Source organism: Wyeomyia smithii, chromosome 3 (genome assembly GCF_029784165.1).
Source record: "Wyeomyia smithii strain HCP4-BCI-WySm-NY-G18 chromosome 3, ASM2978416v1, whole genome shotgun sequence".
Taxonomy (NCBI): Eukaryota; Metazoa; Arthropoda; class Insecta; order Diptera; family Culicidae; genus Wyeomyia; species Wyeomyia smithii.
In genome coordinates, this window is record NC_073696.1 from 36,974,855 (window position 1) to 36,994,305 (window position 19,451).

Sequence of the window (19,451 nt, forward strand, 5' to 3'; positions counted from 1 at the left end):
TCGATGTTCCTAAGCAGACTTCATAATCGGAGTAACAATTTCGAAGATCATTAAATGCTGAAAAAGAGGATAATTTTAAGTTTATCTTAAATGCACCTACACTGAAAATGTTACTTTTCCGGATTGAAGTAGTTTATCAGGTTAATTATAATACAATTTAGAGCTGAATATACTATCATAGCCAGTGCTGATTGAACTAATTTTCACTAGCGAGATTTTTTGAAAATTACAACCGATTATAGGAATGAAAATATAGTATATCTAAAAGGGTGCTTCATCTCTATAACTGTCACACTCTGATGAAATATTTCACGCGCATCGTTCACGGTAAAATCAAATTTGCTGAAAATTCAACCAAATGATTTCCACCCTTTCTTTAGTAAGCAATTCAGCAAACAGAAATCAGTTTATTTCTCGATGCCCGGAACCTATCAGTTCCTAAGGCTAGAATAAAATGTAATACACCAATTATTTACAACGAGCTTGAACTTTTGATAGGGTAAGGAACGGCTTAAGCAGTGGCACCTATTTTAATTAGTCGAAGAAAAAGGCCCTCAAACACCTCAATTTTAATCATTATCGTCATTATCGACCATTTTAATGACTAGAACGAACACTCCGATTTACTGAATGTCTAACGAACACAGAAAAAACCGTTCTACACAAAAAAATCTTTGAGTAAACATCAATCGAAAAAAATCTACCAGAATTGCAGCCACTGCGCTGAAGAAAATCCCCTGCAAAACAAATGCAAACTGCTTAGAATAGGTTCGAGGTGATTGGACTAGTGTCTCTCGATTGCAAACTTTGATTAATTATTGTTAAAGTTTGCTAAATCACTTTCACAATCTGTAAAGAAGTTCCGACAAAGAAAACGATAATGAATGAATTGATATATTCATGTTTGTATTTCACCTTATACATTTCGAGTATTTCGTCCCAATACACAGGCGGCTCCAAAAGCTGCTTAAAATATGTTGCCTACCCTAGTTACGTTTAAAGAACATACGGAGACGTCAATATCAAAGATGATCTGCTTTGAAAGTAATTTTTGAGATTTACAAACGGAAATCAACCATAGATTTACTCTCTTGTGAATTAAAAATTTCATGAGAGAAATTGAACAACTAGAACCATATTCCAAACCTTTCTGGAAGCTTTCGAAGGTTTTTGAGAAACCTTCAAAGCCCATTCCAGTCCTCAAAGATGGTGACCACATATTTCGTACGAATGAACAAAAAGCTCAAAAACTTGCTCAGCAATTCGAGAGTGTTCATAATTTCAATTTAAACGTAATGAGTCCTATTGAAAATGAAGTATCACAAAAGTATGATCAGATCACCACTCAAGAATTTCTTTCTGAAGAGGTACTGTCACTTCAATTTTTAAACCTAAAACAATCCAACGGAAACATCAAGTTATCGACCAATTAGTTTACTCTCTTCTGTAAGCAAACCTTTTGAATGAATAATTCTTAATGGAATGATGACACATATCAATGAGAATTCAATTTTTGCAAATGAGCAGTTTGGTTTTCGCCATGGGAATTCGACTACTCATCAGTTACTTAGAGTAACAAATATGATTTATACTTATAAATCGGAAAATTGTTCCGCTGGAGCTGCTCTTCTAGACATATAAAAGGCATTCGACAGTGCTTGGCATAAAGGTTTAATAACTAAAATGATCAATTTCCGTTTTACTCTTTACATCACAAAAATTATACAAAATTACTTGACTGACCGCACTCTTCAGGTTAACTATTAAAATGGTAAATCTGATAGATTGCCTTTTAGAGCTGGTGTAAGTATCTTGGACCCAGTCTTGTATAATATTTTTACTTCTGATCTTCCTGATTTACCACCAGGATGTGAGAAATCTCTGTTTTGAGACGATACAAGCATTTCCGTAAAAGGAAAAAGCCTTCGTGTCATATGCAGTAGGCTGCAAAAAAGTGTAGATATATTTTCTTTATATTTGCAGAAATGGAAAATTTCTCCTAATACATTAAAACGCAATTGATTATTTTTCCTCATAAACCAAGAGTTTCGTTTTTTAAACCTACCAATAATCACATTGTTGAGATGAATCTGCAATCTTAAATTGGTCTGATCAAGTAAAATACTTAGGGCTAATTTATGAAAAGAATCTTACTTTCAAGCAGCACATTAGGAATATCCAAACAAAATGCAATTAATCTATAAAATGTTTATATTATCTTAGTAACAGAAATTTTAGATTTCGTCTCAAGAATAACCTGTAATTTACAAACAATTATTTAGACCAGCAATGTTATATCCAGTCCCCATTTTAACAAGTTGTTGTACATCCAGGAAGGAGATGCTTTAAAGGATTCAGAATAAACTTTTGAAACTGATATTGAAGCTTTCGCGCTGGTTCAGCACGAATGAACTACATAGGCTTACTAATGTGGAAACATTAGAAAATATGTCAAACTAAATTATCAATAAGCTTCGACAAAAATCGTTGCAATCCTCAATTACAACGATTTTTATTTTAAAATCTTTTTTTTTCTTAACAAGTAGGTTTACAATTTTCGTACAATTATAGTCACTTAACTTCGAAAGCAACAACAATCTATTAATGAAGAACACACAAAAAAAAACTCCGAATAAAGATTGGTAAACAGTTAATTCATCAAAAAATATCCCTCCCTCCCCATCGAAAATTAAGCAAACAGTAATCGTTATCACAATGAATCGTCCAAATTGATACAAGAGCGGAATTTCGGAAGCCGGTTACTTTCGGGATAGTATGCTTCCCTTCGAATAAGAGTAACCTTAGCGGAGATCGGGTAACCAAGCCCGGTGGAAACGTACGCGGCTGTTTCCCCATGTTAGGGGCGGCGTACAACAGCGTCTGATCCGGAGCGGCCGGCTGAATCATGAAACGCGGTGTCTCGCCAGCTATATCAAAGACGGCAGCCCCGTCGTGAGACTAGGTATCGCAGCCCTAGTGAGGCAGCATACTGAATATTAAATACTACGAACAATCCAGATATAAATACGGAACGGAATAATCGGCATGGACCTAGGCGAACGAAAAGGAACAACGATTATTGGAAACTCGGTACTTGGAATGTAAGGACTCTACTCGAACCGGCACGCGCAAGTATCTTGGCTAGAGAGCTGCGGAAGGTGAATGTGGAGGTTGCAGCTATCCAAGAGGTGCGGTGGCCGAAATCGGGAGAACGCGAATTCCGAGCAGTAGATCCTATTGCGGCCACTTCATTTAAGTACCACATCTACTATAGCGGCGGCGTAAAAGCAGAAAGAGGAGTCGGTTTTGTGCTAATTGGAGAACAGATGAAGCGTGTCATTAGATGGAGGCCGATCAGTGACCGTATATGCGTGTTGATAATTAAGGGCAAATTCTTCAACTACAGCCTAATAAATGTGTACGCACCGACCAATGAGAAACCCGATGACGAAAAAAAGGAGTTCTATGAGGTCCTGGAAAAGACATACAATGAGTGCCCAGGACATGATATTAAGATTGTCTTCGGAGATGCAAATACACAGGTCGGGCAGGAAGACTTCTTCCGCCCCGTAACTGGTAGGGAAAGCTTCCACTTTACTACGAACGACAATGGCCTGAGGCTTGTTAATTTCGCTGCAGCTAGGGGGATGGCTATCTGTAGCACTTATTTTGCACGCCGGAACATACGTATGCACACCTGGTTGCACCCGAATGGAGAGCTTTGCTCTCAAATTGACCACGTTCTGATTGATGGACGGCACTTTTCAGACGTTACAGACGTGAGGTCGCTCAGAGGACCGAACGTTGACTCGGATCACTATCTCGTAGTAGCCAAAATCTGCGCCCGGCTGTCCAACGTGTTGAAATCCAAGGCAACGAGGAGGATGCAGTTGAACATCCAGCGGCTATCAACTGAAGGAGTGGCTGCAGAGTACTCGCAGAAAGTTGATGAACGGATTGAGGAAAGAGTTTAAGGGAACCTGAATGAACAGTGGAGGCACGTCCACAGTTCGATCAGCACTACAGCGCGAGAAGTGTTGGGTACAACTGCGGCAGCTGCACCCAATGAGTGGTTTGACGCTGAGTGCCAGCGAGTAATGGAGGAGAAGAACCGCGCCAGGGGTCACATGTTGGCCACGGCTGTGACTCGTCAGAGCATGGGTAGATATCGAGATGCAAGAGCCGCTGAAAAGAGACTCCATCGCCGGAAGAAACGACAGCATTGGGAGCGTATTCTTGCGAAGGCGGAAGGTTGCTTCTCCAGGCACGATGCGAGGAGCTTCTACAAGAAGGTCAACGGAATCAGGAATCGAAACGTGTCAGCCCCTGTCATGTGCAACGATAGGGAGGGGAACCTGATAACCGATAAAACAGAGGTGGCCAGGCGTTGAAAGGAACACTTCAGTGTGCTGTTGAACGGTGAGGGAAACAGTGGAGTCGAAAGGAGCAGGATGACTATTGAGAATGATGGTCAAGCTGTGGATCCACCATCCATGGACGAGGTGAAGAAAGCAGTGAAAGAGCTGAGAAACTGCAAGGCAGCCGGGAAGGACGGCATTCTCGCCGAACTCTTCAAAGTCGGGAGCGAACAGCTGTATCGTGCCATCCATCGGATCATGCTGAGAGTGTGGTCTGACGAAGAATTGCCCTCGGACTGGTTGGAGGGTCTCATATGCCCGATCTACAAAAAAGGCCATCGCCTGGACTGTAGCAATTATCGGGGCATAACTCTTCTCAATACCGTGTACAAAATTCTCTCCCGCATCCTGTTCCACAGACTGAGGCCGTTGCAGGATACCTTTGTTGGCGAGTACCAACGCGGTTTTCAAGGGGGACGCTCCACGACGGACCAAATGTTTACCTTGCGACAAATCCTCGATAAATTTCGAGAAAACAACTTGCAGACGCACCATCTGTTCATAGACTTCAGGGCAGCGTACGATTCAGTCAAGAGAAATGAGTTATGGCAGATTATGATTGAACATGGCTTCCCAACAAAACTGATTAGGCTAATACGTGCCACCCTTGAAGGTTCTACATCAAGCGTCAGGATAGCCGGTGAGATATCGGACTCGTTCGTGACGTTAGATGGTTTGAAGCAGGGTGACGGGCTGTCGAACTTATTGTTCAACATCGCATTGAAAGGTGCTATACGGAGGGCTGGTGTGCAGAGAAGCGGCACCATCATTACGAAGTCGCACATGCTTCTCGGTTTTGCGGACGATATCGACATCATTGGTATCAACCGTAGAGCTGTGGAAGAGGCCTTCGGACCTCTTAGGAGGGAAGCTGCGAGATTAGGGCTTGTCATAAACTCTGCCAAAACGGAATACATGGTGGCTGGCAGAGTGCGTGGTAGTCCGTCGGAGGTTGGTGCTACAGTGGTGCTAGATGGGGAAACATTTGAAGTAGTCGACGAATTTATTTACCTGGGAACATTAGTGACATGTGACAACGAGGTTAGCCGTGAGTTAAAGAGGCGGATAGCAGCCGCAAACAGGGCCTTTTAACCAGCTAAGGTCCCGCAGTCTGCAAATCCGTACTATACTTGCACTCTATAAAACACTGATTCTTCCGGTGGCTCTCTACGGCCATGAATCATGGACGCTGAGAGGCTGATCGGCGAGCTCTTGGTGTTTTTAAGCGTAGGATTTTGCGTTCAATCCTTGGCGGCAAACTAGAAAATGGTGTTTGGCGCAGACGCATGAACCATGAAGTGTACCAGGCATACAAATCGGCGGATATAGTCAAGCGGATAAAACACGGCAGGCTTCAGTGGGCTGGGCATGTAGCGAGAATGCCGGATTAGCGTCAAGCGAAGGCTATATTTAGCAGGAATCCCGATAGAGGTCGTCGACTTCGGGGTAGACCCCGAACTCGTTGGATGTGTGCTGTCGACGAGGATGCACGCGAAATAGGTGTTAGGGGCGATTGGAGGATAGCAGCCCAAGACCGAGGGACTTGGCGACGTATTCTGGATTCGGCACTGGATCGATAATCGGTCTGTCGCCTTAAAAATAAAGTAATGCTTCCCTTCCATCACTAGTCGCGTAATGCCACTGTTCACGAAACGGTTTTTAAAAGTTACAGTTCACACAATCAAACTCATGGCCCAAAATTTTTAGAAAATTTTCTTTGTCATAGTAACAAAGGTTTGTGGTCGCTATTTTTCACTTTCATGCAAAAGTGCTGAAAAATATCAGCTCTGATCATAGCACAAAGGAGTGAAAAGTACATTTTACTCAAAATCATGAAAAATGCTTATGAAGACATAAACACGAAACAAAATAATTGAAAATTTGATTTATTTCTTATAGGAGAAGATCTGCTGACGAAATAGTGAGATTAGAGCAAGAACAAAGTTGAACATATACTGAAAGGAGAAAAAAAATGCTAAAACTATGGTGATACTTTTTAAGTTTTATCCAATTTGCTCCGATGCTCTTTCATTTCAACTCCCAACTGAGTAACTTTTACGCTGACATACGATGATGATTATGTGTGAGATGTGTCAAACTGAGTAGCATCGACTAATCTTTTTTTTATCGACAGGTACTTGTAAACATTCATACTCTTTAGTATTATTGTCAAATGGTTATATGCAAAACTGTATTTTTTGTAAATTCTTGCTCAAATTAAAAAATAAAACAGCTAGTTCTAGCATCAATGGAGAAATAATCTTTTCGTGAATAAAGAATTTCTTAATATCAGAGGTTCATTTATTATTTTTATTAAATTGAACGTGAATAAAAATACGCCCAAATTAATAGATTGCTGAGGTTTGCTGCGAATCCAATAGGACAGAACCGATTTGCCTGGAAATGTTATCTAATGAGTATTTCATTATATTTATTGCACGTTGTTTCGCTACAAATAACTTAAAAATGACGCAACATTTGATATAATCTGATTCAGATTCACAAAACTTTTGTTTAGTTTCATTATTTCATAATAAATAATTGAAGTGTGAATCAATTCAATTTTTGACAGACGACGATGTTACTCAAAAATCAGTAATGACGAAAGAACGCAATTTAGAGTATGTACACTTTTAACTAAACTGAGTGACGTCTTACTTTCATGAAGATCTGAAATAAATGTGTGGGCGTGTGTAAATTTTTTTGTTTCGTTTCTAAGAAAATATTAATTTTTTTTGGCTGCTATTTGTGTTTCAATAAGGTACATTGCGGGATTGTGTAGGTAGTAATGCGTTAGAGTACGACAGAACATCAATCTTTAATTGCTGTTATATTCATGAGCCTTGTACAGTAGGATATCTCCTGGGTCCAAACAAGCTTCAGAGCTATGTTATGTTATTGAACAACGAACAAGCACAAGTCTGCAACAGGTAACTGCGGGGTTCCTTATGTACCCGTGCTAATCATTAATTTATAGCAGTATCCCATGGATTAAAACAGTCTTCCAGTTAACTTCTCCCATCGCGAAAGGAATTTTACCATGTACATAATCAATTGAATAACCAGCGAAACTTACCTTGGCACCATTTTCCTTTTTGCGAAAATTGTTCCACCCCCTCAATACAACCACCCAGCGTCTTTCCAGCAGATAAACACCAGATCGGTTCGTTTTGCTTTCCTATTTCCTGCGAAAATTCTCGCACGCGCACTCTCTTACTGACATTAAGCTGAACGGATGAGGGAAACTCGTGGAAAATTCACTGTACGGCTGAATACAGCACTACCTGTGACGTTGTGCACTGCGAGCGACTATACATAACATTAGCGCTAAACGTCACCAGTTCGGCGTACTGTTGCGCTCACCGTCGTCGTATAACTGTGGAGCTCTCCCGGCAGACTCTGACGTAGTTACCGACCCATATGAAGTCGCGTTCTCAGGGAGGGACTACACTCTTCTCGTTGGCAGCAATGTTCGTGCGTCTGATGCGAACAGGAAAAACTCACTAAACATCCAACGCCAACCTGGGGTTGCTGTTAAGTTTCTGACAAATCGACCTCCATTCGATTTCAGCACACTTGTACCAGGTGCATTACTTCTTACAGACAATCACTCATGACGCCTTCACGAATCACTATTCCTGTGCACAATGTTATTCCACATACGAATTTCACGTTCAGGCAGTGCTGTCGTAATCCTTTTTTATTACCTTTTGTTTGGCATGAAAATGAATTTCGAAAGAGGTTTTAAGCTCGAACTAGATTTCATAAACGACCCTCCAATTGCAGCTTGTTTTGATTACGTTCTGCAGATTTCACCACGAAACTGAGCATGACACGCATTGAACGTATTCACAGTTTCCACGTTAAAATATATAACACGAGACCTAGTTTTTCTGATACACTGGGCAATTTTTTATCCGTTCACGAAGACCTAAAAAACAACCTCACCATCGGTAATTCCCGACGAAGCTCGGCTGACAATAGCAGGTATTCTTTTTCGAGGCTTTGTCAAACCATTAACTATCTTCTGGGTTGAGGACCATTGTTCATTAGTTAACACTTCAAAAGCCTTCAAAGCGAAGGAGCGACAACATCCGTTCCACTCAACGTTTCAAATATTACAGAGCAGGGAAAATTTTCCAAAAAGCTACCCTAGGATGCTATCGCCAGTTTGCTGAGAGTAGTGCTTCTTCTCCCTTGTACGTGTGCTCTCGTATGCACTATTTGGAGCACGGAAAAGAAGGAAAATATTATTCCGGGATCGTGTTGAAAATAGGGGAAAATCGAGAACGAGAGCATCGCTCGATGTGTTGTGAAGTGTTTTAAAAAATTAATCTCATGGTGCTGATGGTGATCACTTGCAATGATTGTGATGGACGGCCAGATTGTGAGTGGAATTTCGTTACACGACAGAGACACGAGAGTTTGGATTACTCTCCGAGAAGTACACTTAGTCTGGACATTGGACTGATAAGCATTTCCTGATATGGTTTCCACTGCATGGAGAGTTTTGCCACCACGTTTTTGCGATTGAGAGATTGAGAGAGCGGGTAACTTTATATTTGAACTTTGGCTTTATGAATGGGATTAAATAGGATCTGAGTGTGTGGGAAGGGCGCCCGCGCTTGGAGCAGTACAGCGACGCGTGGGGTATGAGTACACGGTGTACGTACATAAAGTAAAAATGTTGATTCGGTTGGAAATGGATCATTGTGGGTGGAAAAAGTGCGCAAGCGATCGAATTGGGTTGAAGGCTCAATTTTGATGGTAAGTTATTATTTCAAGACGTGAATTCGTATGATTTGTATGACAAAATCACAACAAAGCTTTACCCGATGTTATCATTTGCAAATATAAATACTGTGTATATTATGATAGACCTTTGAAAGTTTGGTTATCACCAGATCCTTAGATGTACGTTTCCATGTGGGAAGGAATGACATTTGCTGCATCAGAGTCTGTATCATTTTATGACTTTGCAATCATTTTGGTTTCTATAGCCAAATGATTCTAAAATTATTTACAATTTCGAAAAAAATGCTCATCCCCTTTAAGGTTATATTATTTAAAAATAAAATTAGCTTTTGAAGCAGTTTGGGTGATAATAGCTAAAATAAAAGTTGTTTAGAAATGAAAAGGTTAAAGTCCTAAAATACTGCAATACTTGGGGTAGAGTACAATCAGCAATTCGGAAAATTCGAGTACCAAAGAAAAAGAAATTTAAAAGATATAGTAATAAAGGATTATAAGTGATAGTAACATGTCACACGTTGTCAGGAATATATAAGTCAGAAAATCAAAACACCGGGAACAAAATGTAGTTAAGTTTCGTACAATATATTTTTAGGTAACTGACACACAGTAGCTAAAGAAACATATTTTAAATATAACAACGCTTAAGGGTAGCGAATCGAATCATTTATGGTTCTGCACAAAATTAGCGTTCTAAAAAAGGTAAATTCTTTCGGAGGAGCTTTGGGTTCAAGAACTCGTCTGAGCGCTCACATTCAGAAATCAAGAAATATTGAGAGCGCTATTTTAACACTGGGAAATACAGGGCTTAAACTAGAAAAAATCAAAGATTATAGCTTTTTAAGCAATCCTTTCAATTTTGGTCCCTTTAGTGAAATAGTAACTTTTTCAGACACCTCAATGACTTTCCCATAAGCCTCTGCCGCACTTTGACGCATTTCTGAAGCACCAAAATTCACAGAAATGGATAAAAAGCTATAATCTTAAATATAAAGTTACTTGCACGCAAACATCGTAACTTGCATACAAACTTTGTTTAAAGATAGTTTTCCTTTTTTTTAATCATTGTTTGCCTTTTTTATCCCCCCTTGGCTAACTTTGATAACCTTTTTGAAGTAGAATACTTCTCTCAGGAAGTTCGGCTACATAGGGATGTGAAATGAAAATCTAAAACCGAAAAAAGTGAGAAATATGTCCAATTTCAAATGCTAATAAATCGGTTAGTATTCGATGGATTTCCTTCGTTCTTGCAGCAATAGATTGGAAAATCTTCTAAGATTCTTCTCAAAATAAGATAATTGTAATTTTATTATTCACACTATTGAACTATTGAAAATAGTCAAGCCTTGTCAAAACGAAAAATTCGACCTCTGATTGGTCGTTATATGCTTGCTTCCCAAGCACGGTCGACAGGATCATATACCTTGCAATTGAAAACATGCTATTTGGCCTATATAAGAGCCTGCTTCAGCCGGAGCCGCTCATAATAGTTTTAGACAGCGACTAGCACTAGCCCTGTGGTTGGTCACCACGTCTCAGGAGCAGCGCGGTTTTTCTCAGCGTGTGTCGCCAGACAGCCATTATTCCCCCCGTAGCATGATGATTGCCATCAGGAAATCGAATTTCGGAAATCAAAATGCCTTTTTTAAGGCAAATAAACAAGTCATTGAAAGTTAATAATTTTTGTCAACGCAAGCAAGCATTCTGTGTTGCATCCTAGCAATTCAAATTTGTCGCACCCGTCTAATTTACTGAATGTGAAATAGCTTCCACAGTGCATGTTGTCCGTGTATCTTAATTCCCCCAATGTTAGGGCAGCTTAAAGGTTGTAATTAGCAACCGATTTTGAACCGCAACATGCTTTTTTCAAGGCAAATAAAAAATAATTGAAGGTTAATAATTTTCTGGCATCAACACAAGCAGACATTCTGTGCGGGATGCAATCAAATTCTGTTGTAGTTGTCTAATTTTTACTTTCACTTTATTTAGTAAACCCCCCACTGTAGGGGCAGCGCAAAGGCTGCGATCAGCATAACCGACATTGAATAATTAACTGTCCTGTTAGTACGCATTCACAAAAGCAGGTAGTTCGACTATGCAGAGCTAATATGTAGTCGATTCAATCAATCAGCATAAACAGAATTTCGTCGTTACCCAGCTGTCAAGTTGCAACATGATGCAACACGCAACAGCGAGCAAACGAAATCGCTTGATGTTACAAACCGCAATAAGATACGGGTTAAAACCGTTGCGTGTGTGAGAGCACCATCGGTGTTGATTCGCTGGATACACTATCTACTGTCTACTGAACGCAATAATCTGCTTACATGCGACACGGGGACGGGAACATTTTCTTCAACCAAGCTGCACAACACGACACAAAACATGTTATTTTGTTGCTTCAATGAGAGTGCTATCGGTCCGGCTCGACAAGAAATCATTTTTGTGCATCCGTGCTACGAAACTGAGGAAAAACTTTAGAAACTGAAAAAAGAGGTGGAGCTTATCAAATGATCGCTCTGAGCCGGAATGAAGTCACACATATTTTTCAAGTTATATCATTCCACCACGTACGTAAAATAATTCATTCCTATTTTCATCCCTATATAAGAGCCTGTTTTAGTCGAAGCCGCTCAAAATAGTTCTGAACAGCGACGACAGCGGTCCTCCCTTAGCAGCAGTGGTAGCGAGCAGTGGGTACCATCGATAGCGGATAGCGGCCACAACTGTGGCATGGCTGTGGATAGCGTTGCAGTTGCTCAGCAGTTGGGCCAGCGTATAGCGGCCATAACTGTGGCATGGCTATGCATAGCGTAGCTGTTGCAGCGGGTATATCAGCATCGATAGTAGCAGGGTCAGCTGATGCAACGACACTCCCTTCACTAAAATGCTGTTTCAGCGTGGTAGCGGGAAGCATCAGCAGCAGGCTTGCATGAAGTGAATACATCAGCCAGCAACTTTCTCAAAGGCCTCTGCCATAGTAGACGCGAAAAGCGGCGCGAACCGATACGCTCGGCCGTAGGTTAATGTACAGCTCTACTGATGGCTGAACATTAACCTACAGCCGAGCGAATCGGTTCGCGTCGCTTTTCGCGTCTATTATGGCAGAGGCCTAATGGGAAAGTTGTATCATTTTGTTCAGAAGAATATTATTGTCGGTAATATTACAGAGATGCGATTGCGTAAATCCGATTTTAAATTGAACAATTGTTCTTTTGAGAACAAATAAAACACTTATTTGAAGAGTTAATAGCTTTCGGTACCAATAGCAGTATAGTGACAGCCTCAGCGGTAGATGCAGATGCAGCCGGTACTTCCCTGAGGCCGATGTAAAGATAAATGGGAGCAGCACGGCGAAACAGTTCGGGTTATGCTTAGACGCGCGTCATTTTTCGTTGTTGATATTCCCCACATGAAACGACGCGCTTTCGTATGATAGCGGTGGTATTAGCGGTAGATGCATTTGCCAACAAGCTGTGTCTAGTTTTCAATGTGAAAACACCTTTCTCATTGTGTTGACCGTGCGCCTTATTCCTCACTATCAAGGTAACACAGAGATGTAAGATAAACACTACATCCTATGATAAATTGAACAATTGTCCTTATAAGGACAACAAATGAATTAATGAAGATTTAATTTTGAATTAGAATACTTCTCTCAGGAAGTTCGGCTACATAGGGATGTTAAATGAAAATCTAAAACTGGAAAAAAGTGAGGAAAATTTCAAATGCTAATAAATCGGTTAGTTTTCGATGGATTTCCTTCGGTTTTGCAGCAATTGATTAGAAAATCTTCTAAGATTCCTACCAAATGCATGAAATTGCAATTTTATCATTCGAACTATTGTACTATTGAAAACTCTTAAGCCTTGTCAAAACACAAAATTCGACCTCTGATTGGTCGTTATACCGCGCTTTCCCAAGCACGGTCGGCAGAGTTATGGACCTATTAAATTGGGAATGCATCATTTGGCCTATATAAGATCTTCATCAGATAATAAACAAACATTTTATCGGATATTAAATTGAACAATTGAAATTTGAAGAACACAAATGATTATATGAAGAGTTAATATTTTCTCGTTTTGCGCTATAATCCAAAGTTAATTATCTTCATCTACATGCATACTCTGATTATTATTGCGTGTTTGCGTCGCTTAGTGTTTGGCTACGGTCATGCAGAACGCAAATAACGGCGCGATGCGATTCGGCAAGACGAAATCTGTTGAAATGTATAGCTCTACTTCGCCTTAAAAAGAGCTGTACATTTCACCACGGTAAGGCGAATCGCATCGCGCCGGCATTCGCGTTCTGCATAACCGTAGCCTTTGTTCCGTTCCCGTTTAATGATGTCGTATTAAATGTGCATATTACAATTCGGCAGCACTTCAACGTCTCATTTGCACAAAATTTAAAAATATTCAATGAACTTCATTCAAAATATCAGACAAAAAGAAATTACAATACTGCCAACTGACACGCAAGCAGCCGGGTTATCTTTCTTGTAAAAGTATTCTACTTCAACCTTGCGGTCGTGGCTTTGCATACAACTTTCTTGTGATTTTTTTGTAAGATTTAGACCACTGCGACCATTATTTTGATACCTTTTCAATAACCTTAGACATACAAATTATTCAAAATTTCTATTTTCATTTTTCGATGTCTTTATATGGGCAGAACTGTTATGTACCAGACCAAGCATCATCGAACGGAGCTAGTAATAATATGTAGGCGCAATATCCTTTCTATGGTGATCCCCGTGGCTCTGTGGTTAGCGATGTCGGTCGGCTAGCTCTCCCATACGGTTGTGATATCGGAATCAATTCCCGATCGAGTCGAGGATCTTTTTGAGCTGGAAATTTCCTCGACTCAGCACTGGGGCACGGTGTATCGTTGTACTTATCCTACACATGCAAAAGGTGCCAAAAACAATATCGATAACGAATTTTCTCATTTTATGGTTTCGTTCGGTTTTATTAGCTCACATCAAATAACCATAAAAAAACAAAACCAAATCCACAGCATAATCTTTATGGCGTGTATATTCAAGCAAGCGGACGACGTAGAAGCAGGCCATCCATCACATTCTTTTCTTTGGGTTGCTGTGTACAAATTTGGAAGCCATATACGTGCATTGTAAAAACAAAAGTCTTACGATGTTGTATAACTTCGCAGGCTATTTTAAATGGCCTCATTTGAAACTTCAAATTGCATTCTATACAACTTAGAGCAATGACGCGTTTTACAATTTTATATGACACGATAAATTACTCCATATATAATCTGATATTGCGTATTACAGGATTTAAATTTTATACGATATAAGCAAATTTTATGTTGCATCTTAAGTAATTTTAAACTTGGCATGCACATTTGAGCGACTTAGAATTAACATTCTTATACGACTTCTGGTTTGCTGGGAAATCAAAATTATTGTTTTTAAAGCGATGGAAAGTTGTTTTACAGCAGCATTTCCGAAAATTTTTTTAACTCCCGATGCGCCTAAGCCGTCGTTTTCTTTGAATGGACAGGGAAATGTAACACTACCCGAAAATGACGAATATTTGGCACAAATTCAGGCATTTCCACACAACTAAAAGTGTTTTACACTATAATAAAATTGCTAACGTGTCAAAGCGGTTTGTTTTCCTCATTTTGTAGCTTATTATAAATGTGTCAAAATCGATCAGCACTGACAACTTGCGCCATCTATTGACAAAAAGCATCTAGTACTATACGTTTTGGACATATCATAGATATCGAAATTTAGTTTCGATTATTTTCGAATAAGAAATAGTATAAAATTTTTAGTTTGAAATGTTGATGTGAGTTTTAGAAGCAGGTGAAAATAGGGCAAATTGAGAATAATTACTTGAAAAGTTAGTAGTGAATACCAACTTTTTTAGTATCAGTAATAGGTCGATTACCCTCCCAGTTGGTCTCGAGGTACGATGCTGGCCTAAAAAGCCAGTCGTAGTAGATTCGTGTCTCGGCTCGGGAGAGGCTGTTAGTATCTATAGGATCGTAGAGCTAGCCTCGCAATTGTCCTGTACACTTAACAGTTGGCTGCGAAGTCTGTGTATAATAAACAGAAGGTCGTGTCCCAAATCGAAATGTAGCACCAAGGCTTTGCTTTGCAATAGGACGATTAACTCCTGTAGTTCGGATCGGACTCTGCTTATTGATCACTAACAAAATTTCTTACGAAGGCTGACAAAAGAATTAAAACCTTGATAAAAAATGAAAAAGGGTAACAATGTTATTAATATTAATTGAAATAAATAAATTATCTAGCACTGAAAATAAGTAGAAAGTTTTGTTATTGAAATTTTGACGCAGAACAAAGTGTCTCAAGAACTAGAATGGAAATATAAAAACGGACAGCAGTTTATAATGGATATCTTCCTCTCTTCTTGCAGCAATCTATTGAACAATCATCTATGCATCCGTCCAAATGCATAAAATTATAATTTGATTTTTCGAACTAGGGTAAGTGAGCCAGTTATGGCAAGTGCACCAGTTATGGTTATATCACATAGGCGCAATAAAACCGGTTATGGCAATACCCCATTAAACTGCATAGGCCATAACTGGTTCATGCCATAACTGGTACCTTTTTTTAGGTATTGCCATAACTGATAGTCCTCCCCTATTATTCTATTGAAAATAGATATCAAGCCTTGTTAAAACAAAAATTTCGACCTCTGATGGGTCACTGTTTTCCCTAACACGGTCGACAGAGTTTTATACCCAGTCAACCGGGAATGCACTCTTTAGGCTATAGATGAACCTGTTTGCTCAAACCAGTCATTTTACTAGTGGATGGTAGGAAGGACGGTCCCAACTTAGTAGCATCAGCGGATAGTAACAGCGGTAGCGATAACGATAGCTACAGCGGGTACCAGCAGCGTAGCGATAGCACTTGCTGAGTCTTCTTTCAGTTCAAACAAATCATTATATTATCACATGGTGAAGCTTGGACTTGTTTTGTCAACAACACAAGCTTTTTAAATCCTGGAAATCAAAATGTGCCGGTCGTCTAATTTTCAGTGTGAAAACAGTTTTCCACTGTGTTGTCAGAGTACTCTAATCCTCACTGTGGAGGTAGTTCAAAGATGCGATCAGCATGGTTTCCAATTTTATAACTGAACAACAATTGTCCTTTTAAGGTCAAAACAAATAAATAATCAAAGATATAATATTTTCTCGTTTTGCGCTAGAAATCAAAGTTAGTAATTCATTCGCCTCTCACGCAACATTTTAGAAATACTCAATACACTTCATTCAGAAGAATTACCAATGACCAATAGACGATCAAAGTTAATTCGCTAAAAATTTCTTCCAGTTTCAAAGAGATTTGTCTGAGTACCATAGTTTGTTGTGTGGAAAACCACGACCGCAAGTTGACGTGAAACGACATACGGCTGTTTGTCACATTACTTGCATTGTTGCATTGGATAACACTGGTCAACACAGGTGCACTTCAGAAGTCCAAACCAGGAAAAAAAAATATTATAGCTATTAAACCATTTTTGAGAATTTTAGTGTCCCTAGCCATTACCGTAGAAATTTAAATGAGTTTCCTCGTAAATATAACGTTAAAGCGACGATCCCGGCGAGCAATTTCTATACGACACTCTCACGTAAGTTGACGCGTTTTGGTAATGGCTAGGGGCACCAAAATTCATAGGAATGGTTGAATACCTATAATCTTTCATTTTTTTCCGCTTTGAGCTTTTGGAATGCGTTTTTTGTTATTTTGTCGACTAGTGTAATGATCAATAACAATAACTTTTCTACAACACTAGTAAAATAATTCTGGAAATAATGTGGTAACACTGAAAAGATTCAAAATGGAATCTGAAGCTAATTAACGGCCATTTTAAAACTCAAGATTTTGACTTCTGGTTCCTGGAAAGTGAAACATCAAAAACGGCCGAATCCTGCGAAATGTATCTATTTTTGGAACCGAGAGACGCCCAGAAGCCGGGAATAGGCCCATTTTGATTTCCAAAGTGGCAACATCCGATCTGGAAAATAACCATAACTGACCAAATACCACCTTATTGGAATATTTCTAGATTCGAGATGATATTTATTAGGGTGGCAGCGAAAATGGTCATGTCAAATTTCTAGAAAATTTCTAATAATATTTCTAATCTTGTACTGTGATCTGTGCAAAATTTCAGCTCAATCGGACATGATTAAAGGGTGCCTCAAAGTGTTCAAAGCTTTGATGTTTTGAGCCTCGAAAATGGACATCCCAAATAAAAATTTAAGTCCAAGGTGCCAAATAAACATTGAAATAATTCACCAAACCGCATGTAAATTGTTTTAACGTGTATTAGGCGTCTTAAACATTATTTTTTATTTGAGATGTCCATTTTCGAGGGTTAATTTTAAGCGCTTTGAGAAACCTCTTAATCATGTCTAATTAAGCTGAAATATTGCACAGGTTATTATTTTAAGCAAATGAACAAAATGTACATTGTCGGGTTTTAAAATTTCGGTTCTTTACATCCTATTGCCACCATACCCAAGTAACACACAAAACATGTTAGAAAATAAGTAACAACGAAAGTAGTCGTATAAGTGTACTACAAGTGAAATTAAAAACTTGTGTTATTATATTGTGTTTGAGGTTGTTTTTCATCAGTAATACAACCGTATTTCAAGAACAAGCTCATTTTTTCTGGTTTTGGAGATGTTTTTAATAACATGAGTTCAAGAATAACAATCACTATCACTTGGTCTTTTCGTAAGACATTACACCATCTAATAACAACATTACGTACCTGTAAAATGCTTTTTCTTAGTACAACAGTCGTAGCATTTAACACTCAACTTAAAAATACTTGATCAAATTATTATTTAAATTATATGAACGATTTCTATATTTATTTGAAGCGAGTCAAAACGCGCCATCAAAAGATAAACAAAACGCTTGCAGTGTAACCAATATCACTTCAGTTTTTTGTTATTGCTTATCTAACATCGTTTTCTAGTTTTGTAAGATTTTATATCCAGATAACGTTGAAACTTTGCGAAAACAATTTCAATATTCAAGCCAAAGAAACTACTCTTTTTGAAAGGTTGAATATTATTTTTTGTCATCAATTTATAATCAATTATAACTGCCACTGATAAAGGCTTTTGTCGATCTAGTTGCACTGCGCAGACACAACACATTTTTTCGCATGCGCTGGTTAACAGTTGTCATAGCAACAGATTTGCGCCTTGCCGTATTAGTACTGGAGATGTATTTTGCCACTTAATTCTATCAAGTTGGCTCGCTTTCATGCAGTTATCGGTACTTGTTCTATTAGCCTTCATGTTTTGCGCTTTTCTGGTGATAGAGATGTCATGGAATAGGTAACGTCAACTATTCTATACCAACGTGTGTTACTTGGGTAATATTAATAGATCGTAAAACAACCCTAGCTGCACCTTTAAATCACTTGCGGTCACTCTCGAAAGCAACAATGCAAGTATTGTAACAAACAGTTTTATGTAGTTCTACGTCAACTTTGCGGCCGTGGATTTGTGCACAATTCTTGTGATTTTTTTTACATCAATATACGAACTTGTAAGAAATATAATAAATGACAAAAAATGAGTAAAAACGAAAAATCATTGGGGGGTGCATTGAACGTAGTAAGGTACCAGAAGTTTGGTGGAGTGAAATTTGGAATTAAAAAAAATCTGTCTCATCAATAAGCAGTACATTACAAAATTCATCTAGTAGTATATAAATAAAACCCTGTACTATGAGAATTGCCTCATTCTACAAAAGCTTTACCGATTTACTTGATTGACTTCTCATTTTGGTAATAGTTCAGCTTTAGCAATTTTCACCAACGTGGTTTTCGTTTGAAACGCTATATTGGGTCACCAGCTATCAAATTGTAGAAAAAACGTGTAATGGATTAGGTTCATCTCTGTTACAGTAATTGTTAGTAGAAAGTTTTTTTTAGAATTTTAACAGTAGAGAATTTGTAACTCTTTTAAAAATCTCTCGTTAAAAATGTAATTAAGTAGTGACATAATCCGCGGGTGTCTGTTTTCGCTTATTCTTTGGCACCTCTGGTGGATATCGGTTCTCCTTATGTCCACAAGTTTAGTGTTTAGTTGCAAACTTTGGCATTACCCAAATGTGTGATCTAAAAAATATAATGATTAAAAGCAATAAGATCGTATATTTAGCTGATGTTACATACCTTGCTTATAATATTGTTATACCTGCTGAGTTTTCAACAATTTGAAAAGCGATTAACGAAAACA

At 38.8% G+C, this 19,451-nt stretch overlaps 1 protein-coding gene across 1 annotated transcript in view; it reads right to left on the reverse strand.

Moving 5' to 3' along the window:
* LOC129730492 (uncharacterized) overlaps positions 1-8,544 on the reverse strand; it is a 79,382-nt gene extending 70,838 nt beyond the window's left edge. The window contains exon 1 of the mRNA XM_055689859.1: positions 7,495-8,544. The gene's annotated coding sequence lies outside the window, so the exon portion shown is untranslated. The remainder of the gene's footprint in view (positions 1-7,494) is intronic.
* Between the last annotated feature and the right edge of the window lie 10,907 nt (positions 8,545-19,451).